This window comes from Mobula hypostoma, chromosome 10 (assembly GCF_963921235.1).
Source record: "Mobula hypostoma chromosome 10, sMobHyp1.1, whole genome shotgun sequence".
NCBI classification, from domain to species: domain Eukaryota; kingdom Metazoa; phylum Chordata; class Chondrichthyes; order Myliobatiformes; family Myliobatidae; genus Mobula; species Mobula hypostoma.
In genome coordinates this window covers 120,925,141-120,947,066 of record NC_086106.1, presented here as the reverse complement: position 1 = coordinate 120,947,066, position 21,926 = coordinate 120,925,141, and positions in this window count along the sequence as shown.

Below are 21,926 nucleotides of genomic sequence, written 5' to 3'. Positions count from 1 at the left end.
GTACAACTTCAACAAATCCACTCACACTCAATATTGGAATACTTTGTCCAAGAGTGCTGTGACTGATGACCATAATTCACAGCAAAAACTGGAGATTTTTAGATGTTTAGATGTGAGGTAATGGATACTGGATTAGTGCAGAAAGGTGGAAGCAAGATACAAGTTTGTCATGTTATTATGGAGAGACTAAGTAGGTGAATACACCATTCCAGAGATTCCCAACCTGGGGTCCATGGACCCCTTGGTTAATGGCATAAAAAAGTTGGGAACTCCTACCTGACTCCTTTAGTTTCAAATGTTCCTTTGTTCTCCTTATCTGTAATTTCTTTCTCACTTACTACCATCCAAAGTTATTTTATTTCTTTTATAATTCTTTCACAATTTCTGAAAATGTTTGACATTAATCACTGGTGGCCATTTCATTGCTTGCAAAGGACATAAGCTGTTGAAGTCCTTCCCAAAATTTTTTCACCTCCTTTACTTTCTCATCCCTGTTAATGTTCTCCTCCGAACCAACCTCTTTGATCAGGGTATTATGACCTTTCCCACATGTGCAGTGTTAGAATTTCTTTTGTAATTTTCTTGGGAAGAACCTTATGATGTTTTCTTTCACTGAGGGTACAATACAAGTTGTTGTTGAAATATAAAACCATCGAAACATAGAAATCTGCAGTATATTACAGGCCCTTCGGCCCACAATGTTGTGCCGACCAGGTAACCTACGCTAGAAACTGCCTAGAAGTTCCTTACAGCATAGCCCTCTATCTTTCTAAGCTCCATGTACCTATCTAAGAGTCTCTTAAAAGACCCTATTGTATCCACCTTTACCACTTCCGCTGGCAGTGCATTCCACACAACTACTACTCTGTGTGAAAAAATAACCTCTGATATCCCTTTAGTACCTACTTCAAACCACCTTAAAACTATGTCCTCTTATGTTAACCATTTCAGCCCTGGGAAAAAACCTTTGGCTATCCACATGATCAATGCCTCTTATTATCTTATACACCTTTATTGGGTCACCTCTCTTCCTCCATCACTTCAGGGAGAAAAAAACAAGTTCATTCAACCTATTCTCATAAGGCACACTCTCCAATCCAGGCAATATCCTTGTAAATCTCCTCTGCACTCTTTCTATAGCATCCACATCCCTTCCGTAATGAGGTGACCAGAACGGAGCACAGTACTCCAAGTGGGGTCTAACTAAGGTCTTCCAATTTTAATTAATTTCTTGAAAGATAATTTACAAAAGAATCAAAGGAATGATGAGAACATTTTATTAAACCCCTGGAGCCATCTCCCTGAAATGGAGATGAGGAAGAATTCATGTTTTTGTTTTAAAGCAACTTGGATAACTATTTGGGGCAGTATGGTAGCATAAAGATTTACAGTGGCAGAGATCGGGTTAAATCGCCACCACTGTCATTAAGAAATTTGTACCTTCTCTCCGTGAACACATGGGTTTTCTCTGGGTGGTCCTATTTCCTTCCACGTCCCAAGGATGTACAGGTTAGTAGGTTAATTGGTCACTTGGGTATATTTGGATGGTGCAGGCTCATTGCGTCTGAAGGGCCTGTTACTGTGCTTAATCGCTAAATAAAAATAAATAAATACTATACACTTGGATGGAGGTGAAGGTGTCATTCTTTCAAAGATCTTATAAAGGCCTGAAAAGAAAAATTGCCACGTTCTATGCTAGCTGATTCCAATTTCATGTAAAATAATTTATTTGAACCAAGGTAACTCAATCACGTCGACGGTTGGTGACCAGAATGTTCACTCCCTTCCATGGGAGAATGACTTCCCTTTTGTCTGCAGGTAATTGAGGTTGTGGGCGAGCTGATTTTGCTGGGAAGGTGGTTTTATAATGGAGAAGTTACCACACTAGTAACTTGGTGACCTAGACAACTAACTCTATGATCTGAGTTAAAATCCCACCATGAAATTTGAATTCCATCTTGGTGGAACAGCATAGCAAAGAACAGGGCCTTCGGCCAAAAATATTGTGCCAAACCAATTAAATTAGAAATCAAAATGCTAACTAAACCAATCTCTTCTGCCTACACAATAGACATATTCTTCCATTTTCCTCACATGATGTGCCTATCTAATTATTTCTTAAAAGTTTCTAATGTATTTGCCTCACCACCACCCAAGGCAGCATATTCCAGGCACCTAGCATTCTCTGTTTAAAAAAAATTGTCCCTCACATCTCATTTGGAATTACTAGAGGGCATGCATTTGACATTTCAACCTTTGGAACAAGCTATTGTCTGTCTACTCTATCTATTCTTCTCATAATCTTACAAACCTCTCTTAGATCTCCTCTTACTAATAATATTATTCTTAGCAGCCTAGGGGAGTACGAGGGGTGATTGATAAGTTCATGACCTAAGGTAGAAGGAGTCAATTTTAGAAAACCTAGCACATTTATTTTTCAACATAGTCCCCTCCTATATTTACACACTTAGTCCAGCGGTCGTGGAGCATACGGATCTTGGACCTCCAGAAGGTGTCCACAGCAGGGGTGATTGATACGTTTGTGGCCTCAGGTAGAAGGAGATGAGTTATACAGCTCTCGTTACATGCACATGCAGTTCAACTCTTTGAGTGATTATGCAGAAAATTTGAAGTTAATAACTCATCAGGGGTGATTGATAAGTTCACTGCCTAAGGTAGAAGGAGATGAGTTATTAACTTCAAACTTTCTGCATAATCATTGAAAGAGTTGAACTGCATGTGCATGTAACAAGAGCTGCATAACTCATCTCCTTCTACCCTAGGCCACGAAATTATCAATCACCCCTGCTGTGGGCACTTTCTGCAGGTCCAAGATCCGTATGCTCCACCACCGTTGGATTAAGTGTGTAAATGTAGGAGGGGACTATGTTGAAAAATAAGTGAGCTAGGTTTTCTAAAATTGACTCTTTTTACCTTAGACCACGAACTTATGAATCACCCCTCGTATGTTGCACCCATACTTACAGACAGCACTGTAGCACAAACTAATTGAGTTACTGTTTCACAGCTCCATTGACCCAGTTTTCTTTAATCAAGATCTTTCATCTTTATTTCATTCACCATTTGTGTGGAGTTTGTACTTTCTCCCCATGACCCTATAGGTCTCCTTTGGATGATCCAGTTTCCTCCCACATCAGAGAGGTCTAGGTTGGTGGCTTAACTGGACATTGTAAATTGCTTCCAATGTAGAATCCGGGAGGGAGGTTTGGGGATAAATTGATAATTGTTGGAAACATGGGGAGAATGGTGGACACGGAAAAGTAGTAGGAAAAGAGATTGCTCTGTTAAACAATGTGGATTCAATGAACCAACAGAGTTGCGATGAGCCTTCTGGAATCAGTACTGGGTTGGGGGCTGGCCCCTGCAGGCTGCCTCTCCCATCGGTGCTGCTGTCCAGTGTTGGCTCTCTGGAAGTCAAGCTGGATTGCTTTCATCTGCAACTGACCCAGTACGAGACAAGCTGATTTGACTTTGTCTGCTGAAGAAATGCGAGGTGAGAAAAGGCTGCATACTTGTCCTTGCAAAACCCTGGATCCAGGACAACATCCTATACGCCATCAACCTTCAGGCCATGCCACTTATGCTAATATTATTTTCTGTGACGGTATGTGCCATCATTGCAATATTGCCGGTCTGTGACTATCTGTACTGTGTTTTGCACTTTGACCCTGGAGGAACACTGTTTCATTTAGCTGTATACATGTGTTGCATTTCTTTATGTTGGCTTTTAAGACGTCTTTGAATCTCTTCTGTTGTCCGCCTCCTTCACGTTTGCCTTCTTTAAGCTGGGAGTAGAAGATTTATTTCGACAGACGTTCGTCTTTCATCCGAACAACATGACCACTCCATCTTAGTTGGTTCTTGATGACGTAGGCTTCAATGCTTGATGCTTTTGCTTCATTTAGCACACTGACGTTGGTTCTTCTATCTTCCCAGCTGATATTTAAGATGTTTTGAAGACAGCTTTGATGGAACTTTTCAAGTGCCTTCAGATGTCGTCGGTATGTTGTCCAGGTTTCTGATGCATACAGGAGCGTTGGGATTACCACCGCCTTGTGACATCAACATCAACAATTGTAACATCGACATCAACAATTGGAAAACCAATGCCAAGGACAAGAAACTCAGGCAAGCCATCATCTGAGAAGGATCAGCAACTTTTGAAGCCAACAGATGTGCAGAATTAGAAGAAAAGAGAAGACAATGGAAAGAGAGGCAGCAACAACCAAAGCCCGATCTGCCATCTGGAACTACCTGTCCCGAATGCAGAAGAACTTTCAAAGCCAAGACTGGACTCGTAAGCCACTTGAGAGTCCATAAGTAGATCAATAAAGTATGACTATGACTATGACTAATAGAACGAAGACCATCATCTTCGACCTCGAGGGATAGCTACGACAACGATACATGTGTATAGTTGAATGACAATTAAACGAATTTAAACTTAAGATAGCCTTCATCCATGTGATATGGAAATATGGAAATACTTAATACAAAGCTGTTTTATGCAGTTAATGCAAGATAGATAGTTCAGTTTTGCACTGAGGCTGCAATGGCATTGTTAAAACTTACCCTAAATCAAGGCTTCCCCACCTTTTCTATGCCATGGAGCAATACCATTCGGCAAGGGGTCCATGGACCTCATGTTGGGAACCTCTGCCCTAAACCTTTTTCCTGGAGGAACTCCTACAACAATATTCCTTGGTGGCAATAAGGAACTTCTCTCCACCAGAACTCTCCCTGCTTGTGCCAGATCTGACACCAGCCACTCGTCACTTCATACTTGAGCCTCTGAACAAAGCTTTGTTCAGTGTCTTTGGTGTCATATTCTGTCTTATCAAAGATGTCATATTTTGTCTTGATATTTGAGATCTTCCTTTTACATTCCTCTTTTTGTGCCTTGGCTTGGAACTAGGCCTACCTTAGATCTGCAGCAGACAAGGTTTAACAATACTGATGCTGGATATAGAATAGTTGACTGCCTTAGAATAGTTGCTTGTCTCTTCAGAGCTACAGAGTCGCCATGGAAACATATCCTTCAGCCCGTCGAGTCCATGCCAAACACCACAGTGGATGTTTCCTATGGTGGGGGAGTCTATGATCAGAGGGCACAGCCTCAGAATAGAAGGTCATTCCTTCAGAACTGAGATGAGGAAGAATTTCATTAATCAGAAGTTGGTGAATCTGTGGAAATTCTTTACTTAGCTGTGGGGGCCAATTTATTGGTATCTTTAAAACAGAGGTTGAAGGGTGTCAAAGGTTATGGGGAGAAAGGAGGAGAATAGGGTTGAGAGAGATAATAAATCAACCATAATGGAATGGCGGCCAGACTTGCTGGGCTGAATGGGCTAATTTATTCCTAGGTCTTATAATCTTGTTGGCCAGAAAGCACTACAGTCTACAAATCAGTAAATTTGAATGAATCAGTCAGTGGAGGCAGACAGATCAACTGCCTTTGTTGTTGCAATGAGGTCAAAGGAATGGAGGCTGTCATTTTGTGAAGCTGCTCTGCATCCTCTATTTTGTGAACTGAAGCTGATTGGCTGAATTAGTATTTTAAAGTAGGCACAGTGATGCTCCAGGTAATCTGCTGGACGAGAGATCATTTCCAACTAAGAAGTTATTTGCGAAGTGTTCTTTGGTTAGCTATAGCATGCAGACTTATGAATGATGGGGTCTGTGTTTGCCCTGAGTAAGTTGAGCTGGTTATTGGTTTGGTAACTGATTTAGAACAAAGAGTCATAAATGGTCAATGGTCACTTGCAGAGGGAGGGCTGGCTTGGATCACAGCCAATAAGAAGCTGTTAGAGGTCAGTCACATGACCCATAGCCAATAGCACTGAAATGTAACTGTTAAGGAATGAATATTAAAAAAAGAGACTTCAAATTCAAAAATAGCGATAACTCTCTCCAGAGTTATTGTGGATTTGGAGGACCCCATGGACACATGGAGATCGGAGTGGGACCATGAGGAACAAATGCCCAACATATTCTCCTTTTCCAGGCATTACCTTTTCCATTCTTTGACTGTTCATGGAAAATCAGGAAAACTTGGTGTGCACACAGGTACTTGGTTGTGTAAATTCACATGTTCTTCCATTCAGACAATAAAGGTACTTTTTGGTAACTACAGATTCTCTCTGTGCCTTACTGACCATTTTTACTAAGGGGTGATCCTCATAAATGTCTATAGTCTAAACACCTACCTACACTAATGCTATGTTAATCCCACTTTTATTTTTTCCACACTCACATCAAACCAACCCCCCCCCCCAAGATTCAGTCACTCACCTACACACTGCAAACAACTTATGACATCAATTTAACTGCTAGCCCGCATGTCACTGGGACGTGGGAGGATACCAGAGCACCTGGAGAAAACTCATATAGTCACAGGGGGAAACTGTAAACTCCACACAGACAGCACCGGAAGTCAGGATTGAACCCTGTTTTCTGGGGCTGTGAGAACTGGGAGACAGAAGCACAACCTGCTGTGTCACTGTACTGCTGGTAGGGTTCATATCAAGCACAAGGAAACATCGATTTTGACTGAAGGACACTTGCAAAACACTTAATGATGTCAGATCTATGTTCGGATATATTGGCTATCACTATCTTCATTGATTTGAGCGATCTTTATCTCAAGCACTCCCTGGCAAATGGGAAATTTTGTCTTTAATAAGCCCCTAAAATATAGAACAGAGAACAGTATGGGCATTTAAGCCCATAATGTTGTCCCAACCATTTAACAAAAACCAGGATCAATCTAACCCTTCCCACCCACATAGCCCTTCATTTTTCTATCATCCATTTACTTACCTAAGAGTCTCTTAAGTGTCATTAATGTATCTGCCTCTACCATCGCCCTTGCATTGCATTTCACCCAGACACACCATTCTGTGTAAAAAATCTACTTCTGATAAACCTTCCCTACTTTCCTCAATCACCTTCAGATCATGCCCCCTTGTTCTGGAAATGTGAGAATGGTAGAATATTCAATGGTTATATTTCCCCCACTTCGATAATTTTAGAAAGAAAACTAAGGAGGGATTTTTAAAAAAGGACATAATGTTATTGCTAAACAGTTTGACGAATATTGCTGTGATGATTCCTTCCCCTTTTTAATAAGCTGAATATGAGGAAACAGGAAAACAAAAACACAATTTTAGTCTTAGTAAAGTTCATTCGTGAGGAGCCCATACTGCAGCATGTCCCAACACATCCAAGTTAACCATTGTAACACACCAAAAATGTTGGTGGAACTCAACAGGTCAAGCCACATCTATGGAAAGGAAAAAAGAGCAGATGTTTTGAGACAAGACCATCATCAGAAACTGATGAAAGGTTCAGGCACGAAACGTTGACTGTTTATTCCTTTCCATAGATGCCATCTGATCTGCTGATTTCCTCCAGAATTTTGACTATGTTTCTCTGGATTTCCAATATCTGCAGAAAATCTTGTGCTTACAACTTAACTACTGTATATATTTTACTGTAGGGCAGGCCAATGGCTGTTAGGCTTGATGAAGCTAAAGATTTGATGTGTCATCACAGCTGTTGAAAATTGAAGACAGATTTTCTGCTCTGTTGCATAATGGAGGAGAAGAGGCCTGAATGGTGATCTGTTAGGATGTTGTTTCATCAGTGGACCCTCAAACAATTTGACTAGCAGAGACATTTGGAGTTCATCCTTCTGGTGAAACAACAAGTTGCCCTAAAGTCACTAAGTGTCAACAACACTAGACAGGAATTACAGGCACATACTGTATATAGGATTCCCCGTTTGAAGGAAATAAACATATCAGATTACGTTGCTTGCAACCACCTACTGATGTTGTTTGGGTATTGGTTTTGATTTATTATTGTCACATATACCAAGATACAGGGTGGCAGAAGGGAGAAACGTATCTACCAAAGGAAGTATAATACAGTCCTTCCCTCCACTAGCTTGTGGTTCACTCTTGGACAAGGTGTAGCACCTGCTTAGCCCCCCCTGATCAGGATGTCATGAACCATGGGAGAAGGTGGTGGATGGTCATTTGAGCATCTGGTGCATATCACAAGTGCTGGTTATGCGACCACTGATGCCAGGCAGACAAACTCCGAAGAGTACTTGTAATAGTTGGGGTCACCCATTCTGTAAAAACACTGCCTAGAAGACAATGGCAAACCACTTCTGTGGAAAAATTTGCCAGGAACAATCATGGTCAAGAGACGGTGATCACCTACGTCATATGACTCGGCACATAATGATGATAATGAAAAGCTTGCCTTGCATACTGTTTATACAGATCAGATCATTACACAGTGCATTGAGCTAGAATAAGGTAAAACATTAACAACACAGAATTAAGGGTAAAAGCTACCAAAAATGCAGTGCAGGTAAATGAAAAGGTGAATGCTTATAATGAGATAGGTTGTGAGGTCAAGAGTCCATCTTATTGTTCAAGACATACATTCAAGAGTCTGATAAGGGTGGGACAGAAGCGGTCCTTGAACCTAATGGTATGTGTTTTCAAGCTTTTGTATCTTCTGCCCAATTGCAGAGTGGAGATGAGAGAAGGTCTCTGATGACTGGAGTCTTTGATTAGGAAGGGTTTCAGCCTGAAACGTCGACTGTGCTTTTTTCCATAGATGGTGCCTGGCCTGCTGAGTTCCTCCAGCATTTTGTGTGTGTTGCTCAGATTTCCAGCATCTGCAGATTTTCTCCTGTTCATTTTTGATTATGCTGGCTGTATTCCTGAGGCAGTGAGAAGTATTGACAGAGTCTATAGAGGGGGAGGCTAGTTCCCATGATGTGCTGAGCTGTGTACACAACTGCCCCCAGTTTCTTGTGGTCATGTGCAGAGCAGTTGCTGTATCAAGCTGTTATGCATCCAGATTTGATTCTTTCTATGGTGCACTGATAAACATTGGTAACGGTCAACAGGTACATGCCAAATTTCTTTAGCCTACCAACTATTTATCAACTTCCCATCTCAGCTAGTTTACTGGCAAAATCTTTGCTTTCTTTTGTCACTTATCAGCTCAGCTGTATCAATTTTTGGTCAGACAGCCAAATTCCATCCTCCATAAACTTCTTCCCACTGTTGTATCCCATTGTATGCTAAGTCACGTTCAACCATCACTTCACTGCACAGATATATAATCATAGAGCACGACATCACAGAAACAGGCTTTTCAGTCATCTAGTCTGTGCAGAACTGTAATTCTACTTAGTTCCATTGACCTGCACCTGGAGCATAGACCTTTATATCCCTCCCATCCAAGTACCTATACAAATTTCTCTTAAATGTTGAAATGGAAACCACATTCGCCACTTCCTCTGGCAGCTTGTTCCACACTGTCACCACCCACTGAGAGATGAAGTTCCCTCTCAAGTTCACCTTGAGCATTTCACCTTTCACTCTTAAACTATCTGCTCTAGTTATAGTCTCACCCAACCTCAGTGGAAAAAGACTGCTTACATTAACTATACCTATATCCATCATAATTCTGTATACATCTGTCAAATCTCCCCTCAATCTCCTACACTCCAAGGAATCTCCTTCACTTTCTGATTTCAGCCTCCAGTCCATCTTCCATCCTCTTCAGTCCATCATCAGAGCTTCTGTCAATGCTCTACGTCAGGAATTTCCTCCTTGAACTTTTCACCTATCAGAATGGATCTCCTTAAAATGTGTCCACTTGGCTAAATTTATTCTTCTGATCAATGCCAGGGGACACGTTTTAACAATAAATGCAATCAGATTTATTGAATTCCTTGCCACAACTCACAGTGGTAGTTGTTGGTATGTGGTTGCTCTCAGCTGCTGCACTGGGGTTCATCATCAAAGACTTTGTTTTAAGCTTCTGCAAGCTTTCACTGTGAATACACTAAATGGCAAATTAATTAGCTACTCTTGAACTTAATAAAGTGGCCACTGAGTGTAAGTTCATAATCTTCTGCTGCTGTAGCCCATCCACTTCAAGGTTCAATGTGTTGTGCATTTAGAAATGGCGCTCTGCACTCCACTGATGTAACATGTCGTTATTTGAATTACTGTCACCTTCCTGTTAGCTTGGACCAGTCTGGCCATTCTCCTCTTACCTGTCTCATTAACAAGGCATTTTCACCTACAGAACTGCTGCTTCATTCTCTGCAAACTCTAGAGCAGATGTTCCCAACCTGGTGTCCACAGACCCTTAGGTTAATAGTAGGTGTCCATTGCATAAAAGGAGTTGGGAACCCCTGCTCTAGAGACTATTGTGCATGGAAAAAAACAGCAGATTAGCAGTTTCTGAGATACTCCAACCAATGCTATTGGCGCCAATGATTACTCCACAGTCAAAGTCACTCAGATCATATTTCTTCCTCCATTCTGATGATTGGTCTGAACAACAACTGAACCCCTGGACCATGTCTGCATGGTTTTATGCATTGAGTTACTGCCACATGATTGGCTAATTAGATATTTGCATTAATGAGCAGGTGTACAGGTGTACCTAATAAAGTGGCCACTGAGATCAATGGTTTATTTGTTTCACATTTAAATAATTTATTTTCAGCATTGTAACAGAATGATACATTGAGGTTATTAAATGGTGAAATGTTGTTTTAGATGCATATTTTCCCCTTGCATTTTGTAAATTATCTTATATTTATTAGGCATGCATCCTTGTCATTAAAGATAAGCAATAATGGCGACTGGGTTGAGTAAAATAGAAGTATCATTCCTTATTTAAACAGGCTTCAGTAATAAAGGGTTTCCCAACAAGTAGTCATGAGCTTTTATAGCAAACAAGAGAAAATCAGCCGATGCTGGATATCCAAGCAACACACACAAAATGACGGTGGAACTCAGCAGGCCAGGAGGCATCTATGGAAAAGAGTACAGTTGACGTTTGGAGCCAAGACCCTTCAGCAGGACTGGAGAAAAAGAATGGAATGGAATTTTTTTCTCTCTCCAGTTCTGCTGAAAGGTCTCGGCCTGAAACGTCGACTGTACTCTTTTCCATTGATGCTGCCTGGTCTGCTGAGTTCCTCCAGCATTTTGTGTGTGTTGCATGAGCTTTTATGGAGGCCCCTCTGTAACACCACTTGGACAGAGCTCATGACCACAACAAACCTTCGACATCACATGCCACTTAAGCTATTACATCAATATCATATGTTAAAAGCATTACCCCGTGAGATGTACAGATGTTCCTGAGGCTGACTATCAACTCTCAAATTTTACTCAGACTTCTCCTTATAGCATACGCCCTCCAGTCCAGGAGGTATCCTGGTAAACCTCTCTTGCACCCACTCCAAAACTTTCACATCCTTCCTATTACTGGGTGACTAGAATTAAATGTGACAGTCCAAATGCAGCCTTACCAGAGTTTCATTAAGCTGCAGATTAATTTCCTGAAATGTGAACTCTGTGCCTTGAGTAATAAAAACATAAATACCACAAACCTTCTTTTCCACCCCGTCAACCTATACAGGTACTTTTTGGGAGTTATGGACTTGGATCCCAAGAAACCCATTATATTTTAATGCTGTTAAGGGTCTTGGATGAACTGTGTGCTTTCCCTTTACGTTTGATCTCTCAAAGTGCAACACCTCACAATTGCCCAGATTAAACTCTGTCTGCCATTCCTTTGCCCACATCTGCAACTGATCCATATTCTGCTGTATAATTCTGCAATCTTCTACACTATCCACATTGCAGCCAATCTATATGTCATCTTCAAATTCTACCCTTTCTTACTTTGATTTTGGCACATATTTTGTCCTATATCAAGGAATGGATGAACAGAAATTCCTTCCAATTGTTGTCTCAATGCATGTGAAAAATTCCATTCCCAATTCTCCAACTCCATCCTGCTTCCTGACAACTACCTGAGGCATAACATGATGAGCTCCCAATCATATGTCTATTCTATCACCAAGACATCTACTTGTTTATTTGCACTTCCACTGAACTCCATTTCTCTTGCAAATATCTGCTGCATCTTTTGTTGTCACCTGGTTGGTATCTCACCTTCCACATCAACTTCACTTACCCCATCACTGAAGTGTTCCCACAACCAATGGACTTGTTTTCAAGGATTCTTCATCTCATGTTTTTGATAATTATTGCTTATTTATTTTTTATTATTATTTCTTATTGTTGTACTTGCACTGTTTGTTGTCTTCTGCACGCTGGTTGAACACCCTAACTGGGCAGTCTTTCATTGACACTGTTATGGCTATTATTCTATAGATTAATTGAGTATGCCCACAAGAAAATGAATCTCAGGCTTATATATGGTAATATATATTGTACATTTGTACTTTGATAAAATTTATTTTGAACTTTGAAATTTTTTGAACATTCAGAACTTGCAAACTCTGGTAACCTACCCTGGTTCACATGCAATCCTATAATCCACAGCAACACACACACACACACACACACACACACACACACACACACACAATGCTGGAGGAACTCAGCAGGCCAGGCAGCATCTATGGAAAGAAATAAAGAGTCGACGCGTTGGGCCGAGATCCTTCACCTGGACCGAAAGGAAAAGATGAGAGGTCAGAGTAAGAAGATGGTGGGAGGGAAGGAAGAAGTACAAGGAGGTAAGTGACAGGTGAAAGCAAAATGGCTTGAAGCTCAGCAGCATTTCAGTTCTAAATGCCTCATACTTCTTTTCAAAAAATCCAATGGCTTATGTAATGTTAATTAGACAAATCGACCTGCGGCACAGTTAGTCTCATGCAGCTCTACACTCCAGGATACAGCATGCAGTTTAAGAAAATTTTGGTCTAAGTTTTATGTTTGCAAGTGTAATCTGTCTCAATCCATTAAATTCACCTGTCAAATCCTCCACCTAATCCCTCATAATTGGCCACATTAATTTCTCACCAATCTAACATGCTCCAATTGTGGTTTATCAGGGAACTTTATCCAGAGAAGCTACATTTTCAGAGAGAATCTCGAAGAGTAAATATTGAGGGAATTGCGAATGACCTGGTGTGAGAGCAGCTCTGTGTGTCTATATTTGTTAAAGGAGTTTCATTATCAGCGATATGAAAAGTTGTAATCCATCTCTGATTGCAGAGTTTTGAACTGTGTTAATTTGCAGGGCATGAGTGGTGAGGAGGTAAGTTTAAACTTAAATTTCCAGACTTGAATATTGGCTTTGTTGCTTCACTGGGCTCTTTATTTCAAATGTACATCAATAAGATACACTCAGTGGCCACTTTGTTAAGTACATCTGTACAAATATCTAATCAGTCAATTACGTGGCAGCAACCTAATGCACAAAGGTATGCGAACATTCAAGATTCAAGATTGTGCAGTTGCGATAAGGAAAATAAAGGATGACATTTATATAACATTCAAAGCATGGTGGGAACTCAAGTGGTAGATGGGTACAAAAGGAGAAAAGAAATTATATTCACAACTTTATGTATTGAGCATAATCCCCATTCAGAATTAATATGCATGATACTGACATCTGTAGGGAGTGTCCTGAGGAAGGGTCTGGGTCCGAAATGTCGACATAGTTGCTGCCTAGCTTCTTGAGTTCCTCCAGCATTTTGTGTGTATTGTCTGTAGGGAGTGCACTCGTCAAGAAATAGTGCAGCATATATTGTTTGAATGCAGTTCCTATCAGGTGTAAAGGACACATTTAAATGCAAAATTGAGATCTTTGGGACAGACAGAATTTAGCATTGAAAGTTTATTAGGATATCACTGCAAGCATAATGTATATAAGTTCATGTTTGATTTTCTGAAAAGCAATAGACTTTTTGATGTTATTTGAGTTTTTTTTGGAGGGGGGTGTGGAATTTAGTGGGTATACTTCCTGTCCCTTTGCTCCACACTCCAACTCAGTAGGTGGCGGTGATGTGTCTTATGTTGGTCTGCCAACCGCCATGAAACATCACAAGAAGATGAAGATGGTTTAATGTCTTTTCCAGTACACAAGCGTAAAGGAGAATGAAATAATTGTTACTCCAGATCCAAAACAGCACAAAAACACAATAACAATAAAAAACAACAAATATAAATATGTAAGCTAGCTTATGTACATAAAGTGAAGCGAGGCACAGGAATGTATGTACGTAAGGTGATTGACAGGAAATGATAAAGTACTGGTGGTTGGAGCTGTGGAAGGATGGGTTCGTGGGTGGAGGTGTTAAGCAGCTTTACTGCTTGGGGCAATTAACGGCTTTTGAGTCTGGTAGTCCTGGCATGGACGCTACATAGCCTTCTCCCTGATTGGAGTTGGGCAGACAGTCCATGGGCAGGGTAGATGGGATCCTTTACAGGCACCTTTCGATATGTGCATCCTTGAAGGCAGGTAGGCTGGTACCGATGATGTATTGGGCAGTTTTGACTAGAGCATTCTTGTCCGCTGTAGTGCACTTTTTATACCGTGCAGTAACGCAGTTTGTTAGGGTGCTCTCTACAGCGCATCTGCAGAATTACCTGGGTGTAAGTGTGCGTGGTCCATCTCTCTTCAGCCCCCTCAGAACCACTGCTGAACCTTCCTGATTACGCGCAAGATGTCCTTGGACTACGGGTGGTTGTGTGAAATGTGCACCCCCAGGAGTTTGAAACTGCTCGCAATTTCCATTGCTATGGCACTGATTTAAAGAGAGGTATAAGCAGCGCAAGCTTTCCTGAGGTCGACTATAACCTCCTTTTGTCCTGTTGACAGTGAGGAAGAGGTTATTTGCTTCGCACTGGGCCTTGAGCTTCTCCAGCTTCTCTCTTTAGGGCGCCTTATCATTCTCGGTGATGAGCCGCACCACTGTCAGATTATCGGCGAAATTGACAATGTGATTACTCGGGTGTTTGGTTGTGCAGTTATGTGTGAGCAGAGCGTACAGCAATGGGCTTGGCGCACAGGCTGGGGATGATGGGGAGGGAAGAGTGGGCATGCCTCCTGACTATCTGAGGTCCGTTGGGTAGGAAGTCCAACACTCAGTTGCACAGTGGCGGATTGAAACCGAGGAGTAGGAGTTTGATCACTAAAGTCTGTGGCGCAAATGTGTTGAGAGGTTCAACATAGTCAGGAGGTTCAGTTGTTGTTCAGACCAAACATCAGAATGGGGAGGAAATATAATCTAAGTCACTTCAATTCAATAGGTACATTTAATGTCAGAGAAATGCATACAATATACAACCTGAAATTCTTTTACTTTGCAAACATCCATGAAAACAGAGTGCCCCAAAGAATGAATGACAGTTAAATGTTAGAACCCCAAAGCCCCCCCCCAGCTCCCCCCCCCATGCACAAGCAGCAGCAAAGCAACAACCCCACCTCCCCCAGCAGTAAAACGGTATCGGCACCCCCACCGAGCACTCAAGCATGCAGCAAAGCATCAATAAAGACACAGACTTGCAGTACCCCAAAGACTACTCATTCACCAGGGAATTTGACATACCACGAGCTCTCTCTCTCTCTTTTAAGGGAAAAAGTGATGTCCCCATTTCACAGCGAGAGGGGAAATATAACAAAAAAATAACTCGCTGATTTATGGTGTTAAGAGTCTTTTTCCAAGCTCTTTGCCCAAAGAACTCAGGCCTCTGGGCACACAGCCAGCAGCCAGCTCACTACTTTCAATGTTCTGTGCACTCCCACAATGCATCAGGCAGTGGCGGCACCGACCTCGATTCGGCCCACCTCCAGAGCCACGAAAATCTGGAACCCTGAAGGTGCGCTGGTCTTCCAGGCCGTGTCCTTAGAATATCGAAAAGCGGCCGGTTGTGAGGCCCTGAGAGCGGGTCCCATTTCCACAAAGGACCGAAGTCAATGTGTAACTCTAGGTCTCGGTCTTCAAAAGAACCCTGAAAAGGGGAAAAAAAAAAGAGATATTAAAGATAGAAATAGAGCTGTTACCGAAGATGTAAGCAAAGGAGTCACCGTCAGGTGCCGTCATCCTCAGCACTGCCCTCCGTGAATCATCTTTGACTGTGGAATGATGTTAGTGTCAGCCATAGTTGTTCGAGTAACTCAGAAACTGCTGATCACCTGGGGTTTCCATGCAAAAAAGTCTCTAGCGTTTACAGAAAAAATACGCGAAAAACAAAAAAGCATCCAGTCCCAGTGAGTGACATTTCTGTAGGCGAATATGCCTTGTAAATGAGAGAGGTCAAAGGAGAATGGCCAGACTGGTTCAAGCTGACAGGATAACCACAGAGGTAACAACAGTCGTGTGCAGAAGAGAATCTCTGAATGTACAACACATCGAACCTTGAAATGGATGGTACAGCAGCAAAGACCATGAACGTACACTCAGTGGGCACTTAATTAGGCCAAGGGCATAACTAATAAAGTGGCCGCTGAGTGTATACTCTGCATTAGATCCAGAAATCCAATCTTCCCATCTGATACCCCTTCCTGACTGACAAAAAGCAATGCTAATAATATACATACACACCATGCCTGACAAGATGTGCATGGTTTCTGTTGCATTTTTGGGACTAATTCCCTTTCGCTCTCAAGCTCAGTAACATTACGCAAAAAAGGAGAACAGCAATTCTCTCATCTGAGTGCAATGTCAAAGATGCATTGACCAATTGTTCCCCTTAATCCTGTGGCCAATACTCAGGGTGACTGTGAACTTTGCCATTTTGTGTAGAAGTGACGTGATAAATGTGGGTATTGGTGTAATTGCTGTTTCCTCCCAATGCATTACTTCCAAAAACCACTACTACTGTGAAACTTTCCTGTTCGTATGGTTCCTACAGTTCCCCTTAGGCTCAAATCTGTCTTTTCATTAAGTTCACCCTGTCCTGTCACAGTGGACAGGCATAGTCTTTTCCCCAGTGCAGGGATGGCTAATACAAACGGGCATAATTTTAAGATGACTGCAGGAAAATATAGCAGGGATGTCAGCGATAAGTTGCTTTTTTTTAAACATAGCATGGCGGGTGCATGGAACAGACTGCCAGGGATGACGGTAGAGTCACATACATTAGAGACATTTAAGAACCTGTTAGATAGGCACATAGAGGACAGAAAAATGGAGGGCTATGTAGGAGGGAAGGATTAGATTGATATTAAAATAGATTATAAGGTTCGCAGATCATTGAGGGCTGAAGAGTCTGAACTGTTCTATCTTTTAAATGTTCTAATTGTCTGTTCCTAGAATAATTACAGCGATAGAATCATATAGCCATGCAGCTCAGAAATAGGCTTTGGCTCTCCATGTCATATTGCCTTCGGTGTCCTCCCTATTTAAATGTCCTTTTAAATAATTTTTGCTTTTAACTTGGTGCTTGTACCTGACTCCACTAACTCTTCTGGCAGTAAATTCTTGCCACTGCCTGTAAGGAAATTGGATGTTTTCCCCATGATCATGTGGTTTCCTTCAGGTGCTCAGTTTCCTCCCACAGTCCAAAAACGTACCAGCTGGTAGGTTAATTGGCCATTTCACGTTGTCCCGTGACTAGGCTAGGATTAAATCAGGGGATTAATGGGTGGCATGGCTCAAATGACCTATTTCCAGTTGTATCTCAATAAATAAATAAATGAATTTGAGATTTCGCCCACTCACTTTGCAAAAATCTACTCCATAAAGTCCCTTTAAAACTCCATCTTCTCACATTGAACCTAATGCCCTCTTGCTTTTGATACCCCTACAATGAAAAAAATAATTTTAATGATCTAAGCCTCTCAATCTCTTTTTCAACTTTCTTTATTCCTTCCATTAATAGTACCAGACTGATTTATTTCAGGAGCTTTTTCATCTTAAGTAGAGCCGAGTTTACTTTATTCTCTTTTAAATATTTATCTCCTTCTTTTTCTGCAGTAGTAGAGTCTTTACTTCCACCCCCAACCCCCCAACCTGCATCCTTTTTACTTTTCTTACTTTGTAGCAGCTAAATCTTTTGGCTCTTGAACATTTTTCCCATGTGCACACAGCAAGATCCCACCCTTGGCTCCAAATTAAACTATCATGGGTTCAAATCCCAGAGGCTTCTTGTGACATTAAATGACAGAAATTGACGGAGACACTTCTAGATGCTTCCTGACTTGCTGAGTTCCTCCGGCACTTTATGGGTGTTACTAGAGGTAACCCCCCCCCCCCCAAGTTGTCTTGTAATCCAAGGCTCTGGGATCTTCCGTATCTAAGTGTGAGGGAGATGGGTTTAAAGACAGCAAGTCCAACACCACAGCGTTCCCTCCCTGGTGTGTCATAGAAGGCAGAAGTGTAAACCACAGGAACAGGCCCTTCAATTCCCCTATCTCTGGCCAAGGTTTTGAGCAGTGGATAAGATTTGAGTCACATTCTCCTGACTCAGATACAACAGCTGTTTCTGTTTCACGGTTTCTATTTTCTGTCCCACGGTTTCTATTTTCTGTCCTGTCCTTCCTCACTCTGTAATGTTTTCTCTATTCCGAACTGAATTTCATCTGCTTTCATTGTTGTTGTTCCTTTTCACGCCTGGTGGCACATCGGACAGCCTTTTTTGCCATTTCCATAGCATTTGACTGTTTTTTTTTACGAGACCGAGTTGCTAGCTTGACGCTCAACCCAGCGTGGATGGAAAGCGTTGCAAGGAGCCAGCCAGGTTCAAACTCAGGACCATTCACCTTGAAGTCCAGTGCTGATACCACTACATCATCAGCTGGCTTATCAGCTTTCATGGAGTCATAGAACACTACAGCACAGAAAAAAAAGCCCTTCTACCCATCTAGTCCACACCAATTTCAACGTGTGCCTAGTCTCATTGGCCGGTGTCTGAGCCATAGCCTTCCATACCCCTCCCATCCATGCACTTATCCAAACTTCTCTTGTGTTGACATCAAACCCGTATCCACCACTTCCACTGGCAGCTCGTTTTACACTCCCACCACTGTCTGAGTGAAGAAGTTACCCTGAAATATTTCAGCTTTCACCCCTTAACCTATGACCTCCAGTTTTAGTTCGATCCAACCTCAGTGGGAGAAGCCTGCTTGCATTTACCCTATCTCGGCCCCTCGTACCCTGACCTGAATCCTGACTCAGCCTCCAGGCTGCCAGCTTTCCTTGTGTAACTGTCCTATCGTTCCCCAACCTTTGACAACATATTGTATCAAAGCCTTTTCCGCCCTCCCAGGTTGGATGTCATAAGAAAGGACAGAAAAGAGTAACCAAGAAAAAGAAACAGCTGTTGCTTCTCAGAGGCACGTGACTCAAATCTTATCTACTTTTCGAAACCTTAGCCAGAGAAGGTGGATTGAAGAGCCTGTTCTTGAGCTGAAGTGCTCTGAGTTCTATGACACACCAGGGAGGGAACGTTGTATTTATTTATTGAGCTAAAGCACAGAATCTGTCCCTTGCAGCTGTGCCACCAAGCAACCCCCAGTTGAACCCCAGCCTAATCATGGGACAATTTATAATTGATCTACCAACCAGTATGTCTTTGGACTGTGGGAGGAAACTAGAGCACCTGGAGAAAACCCATGCATCGCACAGGAAGGATGAACAAACTCCTTACAGATGACACCAGAAATGAAGTTCCAAACTCTGACGCCTTGAGCTGTCATGTTAGCCAATACACTGCTGTGTAGTATTGGAGGTGTGGTCTTGAAACCCATCTCCCTCACACTTAGCTATTAAAGATTCCAAGGCTTTATGTTAAAGCACAAATGAGGGGGCTACCTCTAGCAACACACACACACACACACACACACACACACACACGTGCTGGAGGAACTTAGCAAGTCAGGCAGCACCTAAGGAGGAAAATAATTTTTTTGCTGGGTGTCCCATCCTTCTTAAGAACCTCTCAAAGGTGAGCACAAATACACCCCCCCGCCCCCCCGACACAGTGGCTAATGCTTGTATCATAATTGCTGCTTCAGTCATTTTTCATTTGAAAGGAAATCAGTACAGTTCTGTCATAACAAATATTACACAACAACCACAGATCTGATTAACCAATACCAGCTATATCTTGCCATATTCTCAAGATATGACCACCGTTGCACTTTCCAGTTTGTCAGCTGTCTTAATAAATGCTGTGAGTTCAAATCCCACTTTGGAGGTCTGTTACTTCAGCACACCACTGTTGATATATATTCTGTGTATACAATATATATATGTAATACATTAAGACATAGGAGCAGAATTAGGCCAGTCTGCCCATCAAGTCTGCTCCACCATTCCATTTCTATCATGGCTGATTTGTTATTGCTCTCAACATCATTCACCTGCTTTCTCTCTGTGACCTTTTATGTCCCTACTAATCAAGAACCTATCAACCTCCACTTTAAGTATACCCAATGACTTGACCTCGATAGCCATTTATGGCAATTAGTTCCACAGATTCACCACCCTCTCACTAAATAAATTCCTTCTCATCGCTGTTCTGAAGGAAGGTCCTTCTATTCTGAAGCTGTGCCTTCTGGTCCTAGCCTCCCCCACTGTAGAAAACATTCTGTCCACTTCCACTCTCTCTAGGCCTTTCAATAGGTTTCAATGAGATCCTACTCCCCTCATTCTTCTAAACTCCAGTGATTACAGGCCCAGAGCCATCAAATGCTTCTCATATGTTAACACTTCTATTCCTGGGATTATTCTTGAGAACTTCCTCTGGACCCTCTCATCTTTTCCTCGTTAAGGGACCTATGGGGGGGAAACCAGAGGATCTGGAGAAAACCCATGCACAAGGGGCCCAGCACATTGGTCCCATCTATTTGTGTTTGACCCACAGCCCTGTATGCCTCTCCTAACTATGTACTTATCAAGATTGCTTTTAAATTTTACTAATCTGCCTGCCTCAACCACAATTTATGACAGTTCATTCCAAACAGGCATCACTTGAGTAAAGAAGCGGTGACTGATCTCCATAAGACCATAGGAGCAGAAGATATAGGCGCAGAAATAGGCCATATGGATCAATGAGTCTCCTCTGCCATTCCATCCTGGCTGATTTATTATCCCTCTCAACCCCATTCTCCTGCCTTCTCCCTGTAACCTTTGGCACATCTATTAATCAAGAAATGATCAACCTCCACTTTAAATATGCTCAATGACTTGACTTCCACAGCCATTCATGCAAATGAATTTCACAGATTCGCAAGACTCTGGCTAAAGAAACTCCTTCTCATCTCTGTTCTAGAGTGACGTCCCTTTGCTTTTTAAATCTCTTGCCTCTGTTTAAACCCATGTCCTCTTGACTTAAGTAAGACTTTCACCCTGTCTCTGCCCCAAATAACCTTACGTATCTCTATTCAGTTACCCCTCATTTGTTATAGCAATAGGAAGTGCAAAAGATAATTTCTTAAAAGCAATCATGTCCCAATTATACAGATTGTTTTGGTGGTGCCCAAAGTGATATCAATGCAATATGTGGAGTCACAACACGCTGGAGGAACTCAGCAGGTCAGGCGGCATCCGTGGAAAAGATCGGTCGACGTTTCGGGACGGAACCCTTCATCAGGACTGTAGGGGGAAGGGGTAGAGGCACTATAAAGAAGGTGGGGGGGAGGGTGGGAAGGAGAAGGCTGGTAGGTTCCAGGTGAAAACCAGTAAGGGGAAAGATAAAGCAGTCCTGACGAAGGGTTCCTGCCCAAGACGTCGACCGATCTTTTCCACGGATGCTGCCCGACCTGCTGAGTTCCTCCAGCTTGTTGTGAGTGTTGCTTTGACCCCAGCATCTGCAGATTATTTTGTGTTTATAATATGTGGAGTGCGCCCACCACACCAAAAAATAGGTGCAATCCTTTTTCTGGTTATGTTACGGGGGGGGGGGGGTCGCTGGGACTCGGTGCTGTGTCACTGACGGTGAGATGATTGTCACATGAACCAAGGCTGTTCATACAGATAAATTCAGCACTGAGGTAGTAGGAGGTAAAACAACCGTATGAATGCACTGCAATTAGTGGTTGTGTGCCTTAAAGTTGCTGCATTCAGTCACGAACAGGGGTTGTATTGGCTTATC